Source organism: Mytilus galloprovincialis, chromosome 14, assembly GCF_965363235.1.
Source record: "Mytilus galloprovincialis chromosome 14, xbMytGall1.hap1.1, whole genome shotgun sequence".
NCBI classification, from domain to species: domain Eukaryota; kingdom Metazoa; phylum Mollusca; class Bivalvia; order Mytilida; family Mytilidae; genus Mytilus; species Mytilus galloprovincialis.
In genome coordinates, this window is record NC_134851.1 from 68,525,345 (window position 1) to 68,537,740 (window position 12,396).

The window sequence follows — 12,396 nt, forward strand, 5'->3', positions numbered from 1 at the left end:
AAAGGGCACCTGTTACACCAAGATTTTGTTTACTGTCACTGACAAATCCTTTGTTACACCTAATCTGTTAACTTTCCTCTTTTTTTACTTTTCAAAATAACGCTTAGACTTTTAAAAATTATAATTTTCAGGGGCGGATGCAGGAATTTTCGAAAGGGGGGGTGCTAACCTAGGGCAAAGGGGGGTGCAGGGGGGTGCAAAACATATGTCCCGATACAAATGCATTGATCGGCAAAAAATAAAGGGGGGTGCGCACCCCCGGAACCCCCCCCCCCCCCTGGATCCGCCACTGATTTTAATGAATCAGGCGATGGCGAATAGTTTATTCAATATATCATGTTTCGAAAAAGTTATTTTGACGAACCTCGTTAAAATTTTAATCTATTTGAAGCTAACAGCAGCCGAAAATTACCGTTTGACGTTTGCCGTATGATACGTTTCCCTCGGTTTTAGTTTGTAACCCGGATTTATTTTTTCTCTATCGATTTATGAATTTGGAACAGCGGTATACTAGCTGTTGCCTTTATAATTAACCATTTGTAATATATCTATGAAAATTTGAAACTCGTTATTGGAATGGTAATAATGCCCTATACCGTCAGGCGTCAAACGGCCATTTTCGGCTACCGTTAGCGTGAAATTGATTAAACTTTTTTCCGTGATTCGTCAAAATATCCTTATCGTGATTCGTCAGAGGTCTCAAATAATTATCGTTACCGTTATTTGTGGAAAAAAATAACGTGATTCGTCAAAGTCATTCCATTTTTTGGGGTCTAATATTAAGAAAGTGCATAATTTATCGTCATGCGCCAAAAATTACCGTTTACGTCATTTGGCAAGAATTTTTTTACCGTTATTCGTCATGAAGGTACCCCCATTACCACCCTCTATTAGTAATACTTTAAATTCCTTTCTATACAAAACCATTTCAGTCATAAATTTGAAAATGTGCATGCTGCATGCTTGTGTGCTATTTCTAATAGTGTAATAATTAGATAAAAACATATTTTCAAAGCCAGTATTTCATAGTGAGGTATTATCATGAACAGAATTTCATAGTGAAATATTGTCCAGAAGGAGGTGACAAAATTTCATGGAGAAAGTCACTATTTCATTATGAAATACTGTCAGTGGACAATATTCTATATGAACTTTTGTCCGATAGACAATATTTCATGGGGGACATGTACAATATTTTAGGTTACAAAATCGGCATGTGGTAATATCGGATGCTCCTAACACGTACTGCTCCATATATGACACTCATGTCATGATGATCATTTTAAGTCTCGCTCAGTTATGTCCAAATCGAGGAAAATAGCTCGGGAGATTGGTAATTCGTTAACGAGCTTCGAATACTCCCCGGAATCGGCGATTCCAAAACGTTTGACAAACTACAATTTATGCAATCTCTAGCTATTCCTGGGAGTAGAAAGTCGTTTATAATTCAGTTGAACAATTCAGAGTGTAGAAATTGTTAACATTTGATTAATAAGAAATATGGCCACATCAATGGTAATTAACAGGGGCATCCTTGGCGCTATTTTGCCGACTCCTGCAAAATAGCTAAATTTATAAAGAGTTTTGCTATTTTGCCGGTTTTAAGATCAAGACTTAGAAGTATACAGATTAAGAATAGAAAAAATATAGAAATATACACTTGAAATAGAAATCTTATACAAATAAGTCTTCTATAGCACATTTATATATATATACAGACCTTCTAAAATTCAAACTGACCATTATTCCGTGCGTTCATCGTGTATCGTGCGTGTTGCGTGCGTGCATCGTGCGTGTATCGTGCGTGTGCCAATCGTGCGTTCATCATTCATCGTTCCGTGTATTTTCCGTGTAACGTGCGTGCATCGTGTATTCTTAATCGTGTATCGTGCGTGTATCGTGCGCTCATCAATCATTCATTCTTAACCGTGTATCGTGCGTGTATCGTGCGTTCATCAATCATTCATTCTTAACCGTGTATCGTGCGTTCGTCAATCGTGTATAATTGTGTATATCAGATAATGTGCATTTGTCAAACGTTCATCTCTAATTGTGTAACGTTCATACAGTGCGGTTTTTATATGATAGTCGGTTATAGAGCTCACCAAAGCTTATATTTTTTCTCACGGTTAAAGTATATACATGTATATATAAACGAGTCTAAATTGAAAACTACGTTCAAACCTATGATTGCGTTGGATAAAAACCGAAATTTTTATACGTGTGCTTGTAAAACAAATTTCGTTGTAGAAGGGTCTAAAAACAGCACAAACAACATTTTCCAAAAGACCAAAAAAAGTGAAAAAGTATATTTAAACAAAACGCATTTGACCATCGGCGATTGCCAAATAAAATTGATCACAAGATGTAATAAATGGATCTTAATATAAATTTAATACTAAACAGAAAAAAATTAACTTGTGGCCACGATGTTATGCCACTAACATACGGTGTCAATATTTTTTTATTACACCAGATCCTGATTTCGACAATAAATGTCTCTTCAGTGAAGTTATGGATCGAAACGGTATTTGGAAGGCCATATAAAAAGTACCCTCTTTTTTTGAAAAAGTATCCTCATTTTTTAGATAGACTCTTGAATTTTAAGAGTCAATGTAGGATGAACGGATCATATAAACCGAGGGGAAAATATGATACAATGATTCATGTATGCAACAGAAACTCATTGAAGATGAGAAACATGTTTTACTCAAATGCCCTTTATATTCACATGCAAGACAAGAGGTTTTTACTAGAGCAGTTTCTTTTAATATTGATTTTTTAGACTTAAATGATGATGAAAAATTTATATTTTTATTTACAAATGAAAATTTGTGCTTTTATTCTGCCAAAATCTGCCATGATATTTTAATTCAAAGGAAGAATGTTTTATATAGATAAAAAATGTTTTGTATTTTTATCGAGCTGTCCTTTTTATGTAAAAGTCTCTCATAACTCTTTTGAGAGTGGCTCTCGAATGTTTTTAAGATTGTGTTGTACTTTTAATTAAAACATGTTGTATATATTGTATTCATGTTTGTATTGTACATGTAGAGAGGTGAGACTATAATAAAATATTTGATTTGATTTGATTTTACAAGCCCAAACGAAAAATATAAACGAGTCTAAATTGAAAACTACGTTCAAACCTATGATTGCGTGGATAAAAACCGCAATTTTTATACGTGTGCATGTATATATATATATATAGTGTGTGTGTGTATGTGTACGTTCCGACTTAAATAAAATTTACAGTCATACTTACTTTCTTGTGAACACTTAATTAACTTCAACGTACATAACGTTCATACAGATTTATAACTTTTGTGTAAATATTTTATCATCTGTAAATATTTCGTGGTTATTCAGTGAATCTTGGCTGGGACTGACACTTCTTGATATAATGATACATGTTGTACGTACAAACAATAACATGATATTGACATTTCTACGACATTAAAATTGAAATTTCTGTTCAACTGAGCGAAAATGGACTTAAAAATATACTGTTGGCCAATTGTTATTTGTTAAAAATATTCTGTCAATTAAAACAAATGTGCTTTTGCAAATGTGGGGAAGCTCCACTAAAAAAATCGAAACTGGAAAGTATGAAAGAAAAGAAGTCCACGAGATGACACGTGTTGTAGCTCTACTATTGAAGATGAACTTCATGTCATTCTAAAATGCCCATTATATGTAGTTTTAAGAGAAATATAATACATTTAATGAACATTTTAACCAATAATTATCAGATAGCGAAAATTTTATATTTTTATTTAATAACGGCAATGTTGCTGCTATAGTCGCCAAAAACACCAACAATATTTTATTGAAAAGAAACTATACAAATCCTTGGTTGAACTAGGCTAGATTATAATTCTTCGCTTATTTGGCAAATTTATATGCTACTAAGATATTTTCAAATATTTGATAAATACCATTATAAATATCATTTTTGTCTTAGTTTCTGATGGTCACATGCACGTTATGTTATTCCATTGAGAAAATACAATATACAAGATTGTCGGGTAAATGTGGACTGCGGATTAAAATGTTAAATGTCAAACTTGAATTAACAAATTAAACTGAGGCGAATTAACACGAATATGTATATTCTCTTCAACAGTGTTTGAATTCTCTCTTCTGAATTTCATTTAAACTAAGCTAAAATGTTTTGTGGAAAATTGAATAAAAATAAACATTATATGTATTTGAAGGCATTATTTTAATTAAACAAATATAAGATCAGGCAAATATATCATGTATTATTTTAACTTGAGGAACCTTTAAAAACTTGAAATTGAATTTACAAGTTTAAGATATAATCTTGTTTTTTTTATATATAAAATAGTTAAATATATGGTTTTATCATAACAAGTCTTTATTTGAATTGAATAAACACGGAACACTTTAACGGATTCATTTTTCATTGTGTTCATGGTTGCCTATCAATGACACCGTTTTTAATGTACTAGTATGTCTAAAAGATTTTTATCCGCAAAAATAATTCACAATAGTACGTTGTTGCTGACTAGGTTGGTCCCCTCTGTAAAACATTTAGTATGCCTTCGGAATATAAAAATATTAAGGTAATGTCAAGAATTTCAATAACGGCCGGGAAACAGACTACATGTAGTTGTTAACCGTCTATGATTATTAAAGAATGGCGGATGTTTTTTTCGGTACGTCTAAACACTGCTAAGGATTCCTTGGTGCACTAAGGCCTTGACTATACAATTCCACTAAGGATTAGAATGAGTCACGGCTGTTATATGTATTATGTTTATATATCATGTTAGAGATTGATATTTAATGCATAAATTTCAAATTTTACAGAAAATAATCATAAATAAACGAGATATTCAACATTATTGAGACACGTGCCGTTTTTTCTTTGACATGCCGAAAATCAATGAACCGATTGACATGTGCCAAATAACATAGCAACTGATTAAACAATCACGATCTTTTTTTTATTTCAAGTAATTTAAAACAATTGTATCGAAAATATTTATGCTTCAAATATTTATAATTAAATGTGTTGTTCTTATTCAAAATGATAAAAAGGACAAATAATTTTGCTGTTGTTTTATTTCCTTCCCAACAAAATTGTTTGCCATAGGAGCACGACTTTTATGTGCGCCAACATATATATTTATAAGTGTTTCGATTTTATTTTAATTCTGAAAAAGATACGTGTATATACAAAGATTCTACAAATGGTTTCATTAAAAATATGAGTAAATTCCGAAAACCATCATAAGAAACAACTATATGTTAAGTTTCATGAAATGGATAAGCGGTTCTCGAGTTACAGTGCGACATGCGGACGCCCGGCGGACGGACGGACGCCGGACATTTGTATACCATAAAACGTCCCGTCAAAATGTTGACGGGCGTATAAAAAAGCGTAGTGCGCCCGTATGTCAGAAGGAAATCTGATTTGTATGTTTTTTGACGAGTCTTAGACTTTAGTCGAAAAGGCGAGACTAAGCGATCCTACATTCCGTCGGCGTCGGCGTCGTCTACAAATATTCACTCTGTGGTTAAAGTTTTTGAAATTTTTATAACCGTTTCTTAAACTATCCTGGATTTCTATTAAACTTGGACAGAAGCTTTTTTATAATCATAAGACAGAATCAAGAAATTTTTAAATATTTATTAGATTCATAAACTGTCCTGGGTTTTTACCAAACTTGGACAGAAGCTTTTTTCAATCAAAAGATAGTATCAACAGGAATATTTTATTGATTTATTTTCTCGTTTTTGTTGAGCATATGATTAACAGAAAGAATAGGCGAGACACTGGGTTCCGCAGAACCTTTACGATTTTTTTTAACAAAGTGTCTGTTTAACATATTGTATGAGATAATCTATGAAATAAATTTAATGACTGTGGTATGTTCATTACTCACTGTTGAAGGCCGTGGGGTGACTTATGGTGAAAACTTCTCATCCCCAATCATACCACATCTTGTTCTTGTTATCAAAACTTCAACACGTATTTTCAAAAACTTAAAGAACGGTTGTACGAATATGTATTGAAACCTCGTAACCAGCTTCAACATGTTCATTTGTGGACAAGAATCATTTGCGAATCTATAAAACACGTATTCAAAATGTCGATTAACTGGAAACAACAAAGTATACCAGAATTTGTTAAAACGCTCCACGAACACGTCAAGCTGACGACAGACGACGACGAAGTGATACCAAAATACGAACGCAGAATTTGTATGCGGTCTTTTAAAAACCGACATTAGATGTATTGCTCTGTTGATAAATTTATTATTTACTTGAAATATTTACAAAATACACTTGAAAAAATACTTCTTCGTTCTGATTTTTTTTTCAACAACTATTCATTTATCAGTATCCATCTTTACCGATCTTGTCGATTAAACGTTAACGCAACAGATAGGAGGATTCCCGTGTAATCAGTTATGTAATTTGACACGTGTAAGACGGTTAATTGATTTACAATCCCATCATGAAAAAAAATTGGATAAAAACTACCGATTTTTCTATGAAACTTTAGACGCACCCGTGTTTTTTTTTTTTTTACAATGGGGTGTTTTTTGTTCTGTAACTGAGGACATTTTTTGTCCTTTATGAATCCATATGACAAAGACTCCAATAAGGATAAATTTTGTTTCATAGAAAAATCGGTAGTTTTTATCCATTTTTTGTTCATTTTTATCGGATACAATAGATTGCAAAATACAAACAATTAATTGAAGTTTCGTATGCATCTATCAAGACCAGGCAATTTTTGACTAGTATAAAGGGTTGCCTTGGTTTTATAGCTCAAAACGGTATTATTCGTTTTGCTTTACATTGGGTCGAATAATGAAATAATAGCTCAGCACACTTCGGCGCAGACCAGCAGACTTTGGCGCAATGGTGTGCGATGGTTTATATAACGCGGGATACCTCAATTAAAGTCTACATATGTGTAATTATTATGAGCAGTATAATTGTTTCAATGCAAGTATATAAAGCATTTACTATAGTGTTATTGCCTATGGATGTTATAGTTCAATTTGCTGCGTTCTTATTGAGAGATCGTCCTATTTGATGTTTTGAATGTGGAAATCATTCTTGCTTCTACATGTTACCATTATATATTCATAAGAAAAGTTTGTGGACCCGTATGTATTTAGGGAATGATACCCAATCGTACGTATAAAAAACAAATCTTTCGTGTATTTCTCGTTTCACAGTCCTACATGTATATTGAATTTTACTCACAACTCAGTAAGTTGATACCAGCGCGGGGTACATGTATGCTTATGTACCTCTTATTCTAGATGTCAGGTAACTTTCTTGAGTTTATGTTCATATGTTGGATTGCTGTCTGATTGACGAATACTCGTCATTTTATATATATAGATTTTTTTAAATTTGTTTTTTAGGGATGCACCCAGTTGCACCTTCTCATTTAAGATATATTTCCGTGGCGTAACCTCGAAAGATTAGTCACATCACTAAAAACAATAAGGGAAATGAAACTTCTTCTCGCATGTTGAACTTTGGGTAATAGTCCTCTTCAACAAATTACTGCCTTGAACTCAATTTTGGTATAAATATAAAGAAGCCACAATTTGGTTCTGAAATGGATATTTTTGTAAACACCAAAAGCTAGGTAGAGCATATCCCTTAATTGATATAGGCTCTTAAATTCTGCAATGTTGAGAGACCATGCTAGGGCTGTTAGCAAGTCAAAATCGCTAAACTCTCATTATCCGTTGAGAGATTTTCTGAAAATACCGAATGGCTTTTGCCTTATTCGAAACTAAAACATTAGCAAATATAACTGGTGGCCTTCGGCTGTCAATTGTTCTTTTTGGGTTGTTGTCTCTTTGACATATTCCTGATTTTCATTCTTAGTTTTAAAATAACTAAAAATGTTATTAACAATTGTTAGTTCAAAATACATTTAACAAGTCAGAGTGCGTTGATACATGTTATATTCTACTGAATCTACTATATCCGTTATTATTACGTAATATATATATATCATACATGTAAGTCCTGTGTCCAGGTGGAAATAACGGGCGGTAATAACAATATGTGATTTGTATGTCAGGTGAAAGTGACAACGGGTGGTATATATACTACAATGTTTATCGTCTTCCATTATACATGAGGGTAAAGATGGGGGTTTATAGAAGGAAATTATAGACAAAAAAATAAAGATTACAGAAAATAACCAGACAAATATATAGAAAAGAAAATGATGAGGTACTAGAATATATGGAATAAAGAATGATCGGCAAAAGGTAAAACGAATTATAAATTGCCTAAAATAGAATACAGAAATAATGAATCCCCATTCAGACCCTCATGATCTGACATTTAAAGCTTTAGGACAATTATGGGCATGCGATACAGTTTTAGACCGACGGTGATTTTTATTTACAAAATCAATTTGTACATGTGTATATGTGCTAAAAATTATATCTTCATGTGCTAAATTTAAAAGACAAATGGGTTTGAATTATTCGACATTTACTTAATATTTCGGTTTCTTGGACATTTCTGTCCTTTGCGCAGACACCCTTAACATTTTATGTTTCAAAATATAAAGATATGCAGATTTCGGTAAAGAGATAAGGATTATCGTCATTACAAAATTGGGTTGTTACTACATTTGTGTAACAATTCTTTGTTAAAAGAAATTGATTTAAGAAAAAACGGTATTTTTGTTAAATATTTATCTAGTTAAAAAAAGTCGTTAATTTTTTCATAATAGTTGGAACAAAAATCTCCATACGGTATCAAGCCAAATTTCTAAAAAGAGGAGACATATGCTCTTAAGCTAAATTAAAATGGTTAAATCTCGAAAAAAAAAGTTAAAATGCTAAAAGAAAGAGTTTAATGTCTGCTTTTTTAGATTAATTCTGCGAATTGTTTTTGTCCGCACAAAACATCAAACAGAGAGATAAAGAGAATCACAACTAATTGAATAAAATGGAGGATTGAAATGGAGAATGTGTCAAAGAGACAACAATCTAACCAAAGAGCAGAAAATGGTGCGTCTAAACCCGGCTCAGGACTCCCAAGTGCACTAATGAGTTATAATATGCTACTAAGGACTAAAAGAGTGATGTACAATGTAAACAAATTTCTTATCTAGATAGAGATAGATATTTAATGCATATATTTAAATGTAATCATTAAAGATCACAAATAATAACTGAACAATGCCTGTGCCGGTTTTCGTTATTTTTTCCGAAAATCACTGAACTATAAGACACGTGTCAAATTACATAACTGATATCAATATTACCTTTAAAAATGAAAAAAATAATTATTTGGAGAAGAAAATTACCCTGACATTTAGATATATTTACCATAAAAATATTTTTAAACATTTTTTAAAAATCATTTAATATGCATCGGTTTATGATTTAATGAAAAAATATAGAAAATTGTTAAGTTGTTTTTTTATTAGGAAGGAAAATAATGTTTGCATCGAGAAAAATAGCCCCTCCCCTATAAATGATAATTAATTTACCTTATTGGGGGCTTAAATTTGGACACCGATCGCGAGACCTGACTGCCATAAACGAGGGGGGGCAAGGGGTTTAACTGTTATGCTGTTATGGGGCAATTTAATTCTTTGTTATCTGTTATTTTGAAAATATATTTGCTGTTAGCTGTTATTGTCTTATTCTTTGTTAGCTGTTATTGGGCTTTTAGTTTTTTTGTTATCTGTTATTGTGATAATGTATTTGCTGTTAACTGTTATTGAAAATTGGAATGTTAGCATTTTTTTTGACAGTCAATATTCGGTATAAATTGAAGATCTTTGGCCATTGGGGTCTACCACTACTAATATGTTTGTCCCGTATTCAGAGAAGGATTCCATTAACATATACCCATCACAGAAGTGAGGTCCATGACAATTCAAGTATATCTTACGATTATCCTTTGTAATAAATTCCATTTTTTTTTATGAATGTGTATTTAGAATTATCTTAATTTTTGTATGAGAATAATGTTCCTTGTTTTCCGTACGAACATATTAAATTAAAACAATTCTTAATATGACAAAAAGGAAAACATTTGGCCAGGAATATCTGACAAGGGTCTCAATTAAGGACTAGGTCCTAACAACCGCTTAACGTTTTATATAATATGGTACATAGACTCAGCTCTGTAATTCTTTTCAAAGCAGAACCAAATGCATTGTACAATGAAAGTTCCAACCATGTACTTGGGTCCGAAGCTGCACATAACTCATTACAAACAAAGATTTATTTCGTTTCAAGCCATTGTTTCCCTACTAAACTATGTATTCTACTTACTAGTACACTTGGTACAATCAAAAACCTTAGCTGATAAAAAATTGTTCAAATAAGGCCTTTGAAAATAGTGGAATAAATTGCTTTTAGAGTGTCAAAATTCGTTCGAAGTATTTGATAAATTGCATGCTTATAATTGGTGCTTTTGATTTTTCTACCCTATATACCACTTTGCCTCATAGTTTTATTAAGAAAGATTCACACACCTCATTAAATGGTCATTTAGAAAAAGTCAGAATATTCAAACTCTTTTAGGTCACTTTTTTTATTAGCAACAAAGGGAGCTTCAGTCAATATATATAAACAATACACCAACGATTCATGAGAACTGCTGAAAACATTTTTGTGTTAATGTCTGAAAACTGGAAAATCACCCCTTTTTAATTAATAAAACCCGTTAACTCGGAAACGTAAAGTCTAAAATTTATAAAAATAGAAAGTTACCTCATGTTGATAGATATAAACAATTCACCAAAATTCCTTGCTTTGTGAAAGCATTTTTGAGATATTATCAGAAAACTGAAAAAAAAACACCAATTTTATTGAATAAAAACCCATTACCCAGAAACTTAAAATCTAAAATTTATAAAAAAAAAAAAAAAAAAAAAAAAAAGATACATAAATTAATACTAAAAACATAGTCATAAAAAATGGAATGCATTACAAAGGATTATATCCGTAATAAGAAATACTGATTTGTGAAAGACCGAATTATTTTAATATTTCATTTACTGTTATCTGTTTTTGTCCATTTTAATTCCTTGTTATCTGTTATGGGCCAAATCAATTTGCTGTTTTGCTGTTATTGGGACCCCCCTTGCCCCCCCTCATAAACAACATATTACGAACAGCAAACAATTGATATGTATGAAAGACAACAACGGACACAAAATGATTGCACTGAATAATTTCAACTACCATTCAGATTGATTTTTCAAATCTCATCAAATTAGACATGCATTTGAAAAAAACCTTGGGATATCTATTACCGTTTGGTTTCAAATTGGAATTAAAAATTGCATTTCCGCAAAGAGTTTTAGGTAAAATCCCGTGAATCTCACCTCCTAGAAATTTGAAGTGTCAGGATGTTTGAAATATGTCTGAATTTCTTACATTTATTTATTGCAATCAATTATACCAAACATGTAGTTGAAATAATTTCTAGAACCAGTCACTGTCTGTAGATATAATGTGTCGGACATTGTATGCATAAAAATAAAATTAAGATTTTTAACTTTATGAAATAAAATTAGTAAGGGTTTCGCGGAACACAATGTCTCGCCTTCGTTTGCCGTAAACTTGAACTCTCAGGCTGAACAAAATCAAGACACTATATTTTGACTGTTAGGAGCTTCTGTGCAAGTTCACAAACATTTCCGGTGCCTATAAATAGCCGACTTTAATTTTAAGTTATTTGAATCTGAGCTGGCAAAATAGCATATTATCTATTATGCTGGTATCAGCAAAACAGCTACAAGTAGTGCCTTTAATTAAAATGCATATTGATTTTAAATACTATTCTAAATAAAATAGCTTTGAGAATCGTGTAAAAAGCGTTCGTTGTTCATTCGTCACTGAATCATTCATCGTGCGTGTATCGTGCGTGCGTGTATCGTGCGTGCGTGTATCGTGCGTGTATCGTGTATTTATCATTCATCGTGCATCGTGCGTGTATCGTGCGTTCATCATTCATCATTCATTTTGCGTTAATCCTCCGTGTAACGCTCATCGCTCATCGTGCGTGTATCGTGTATCGTGCGTGTACCGTGCGTGTATCGTGCATTCACCGTGCGTGTATCGTGCGTGCGTGTATCGTGCGTGTGGTCAGTTTGAATTTTAGAAGGTCTGTACAAAGCGTCCATATAAAAGTTTATATTCTTTATTTTAATTAGAAGTCTCTAAAACATATCTTTTTTTAAAACATTTTAAAAGCATACATACTAAAACTGATACTAGTTTTCTTTTCTTTAAAATTAAGGAAGTCTGTAAACAATCTGTATTGAAATAGAAGATATGCATTGTTTACTTCTTACTAAACATGCAAACCCATATGAAAAATGATAACTCTAATTATTTTATTGATAAG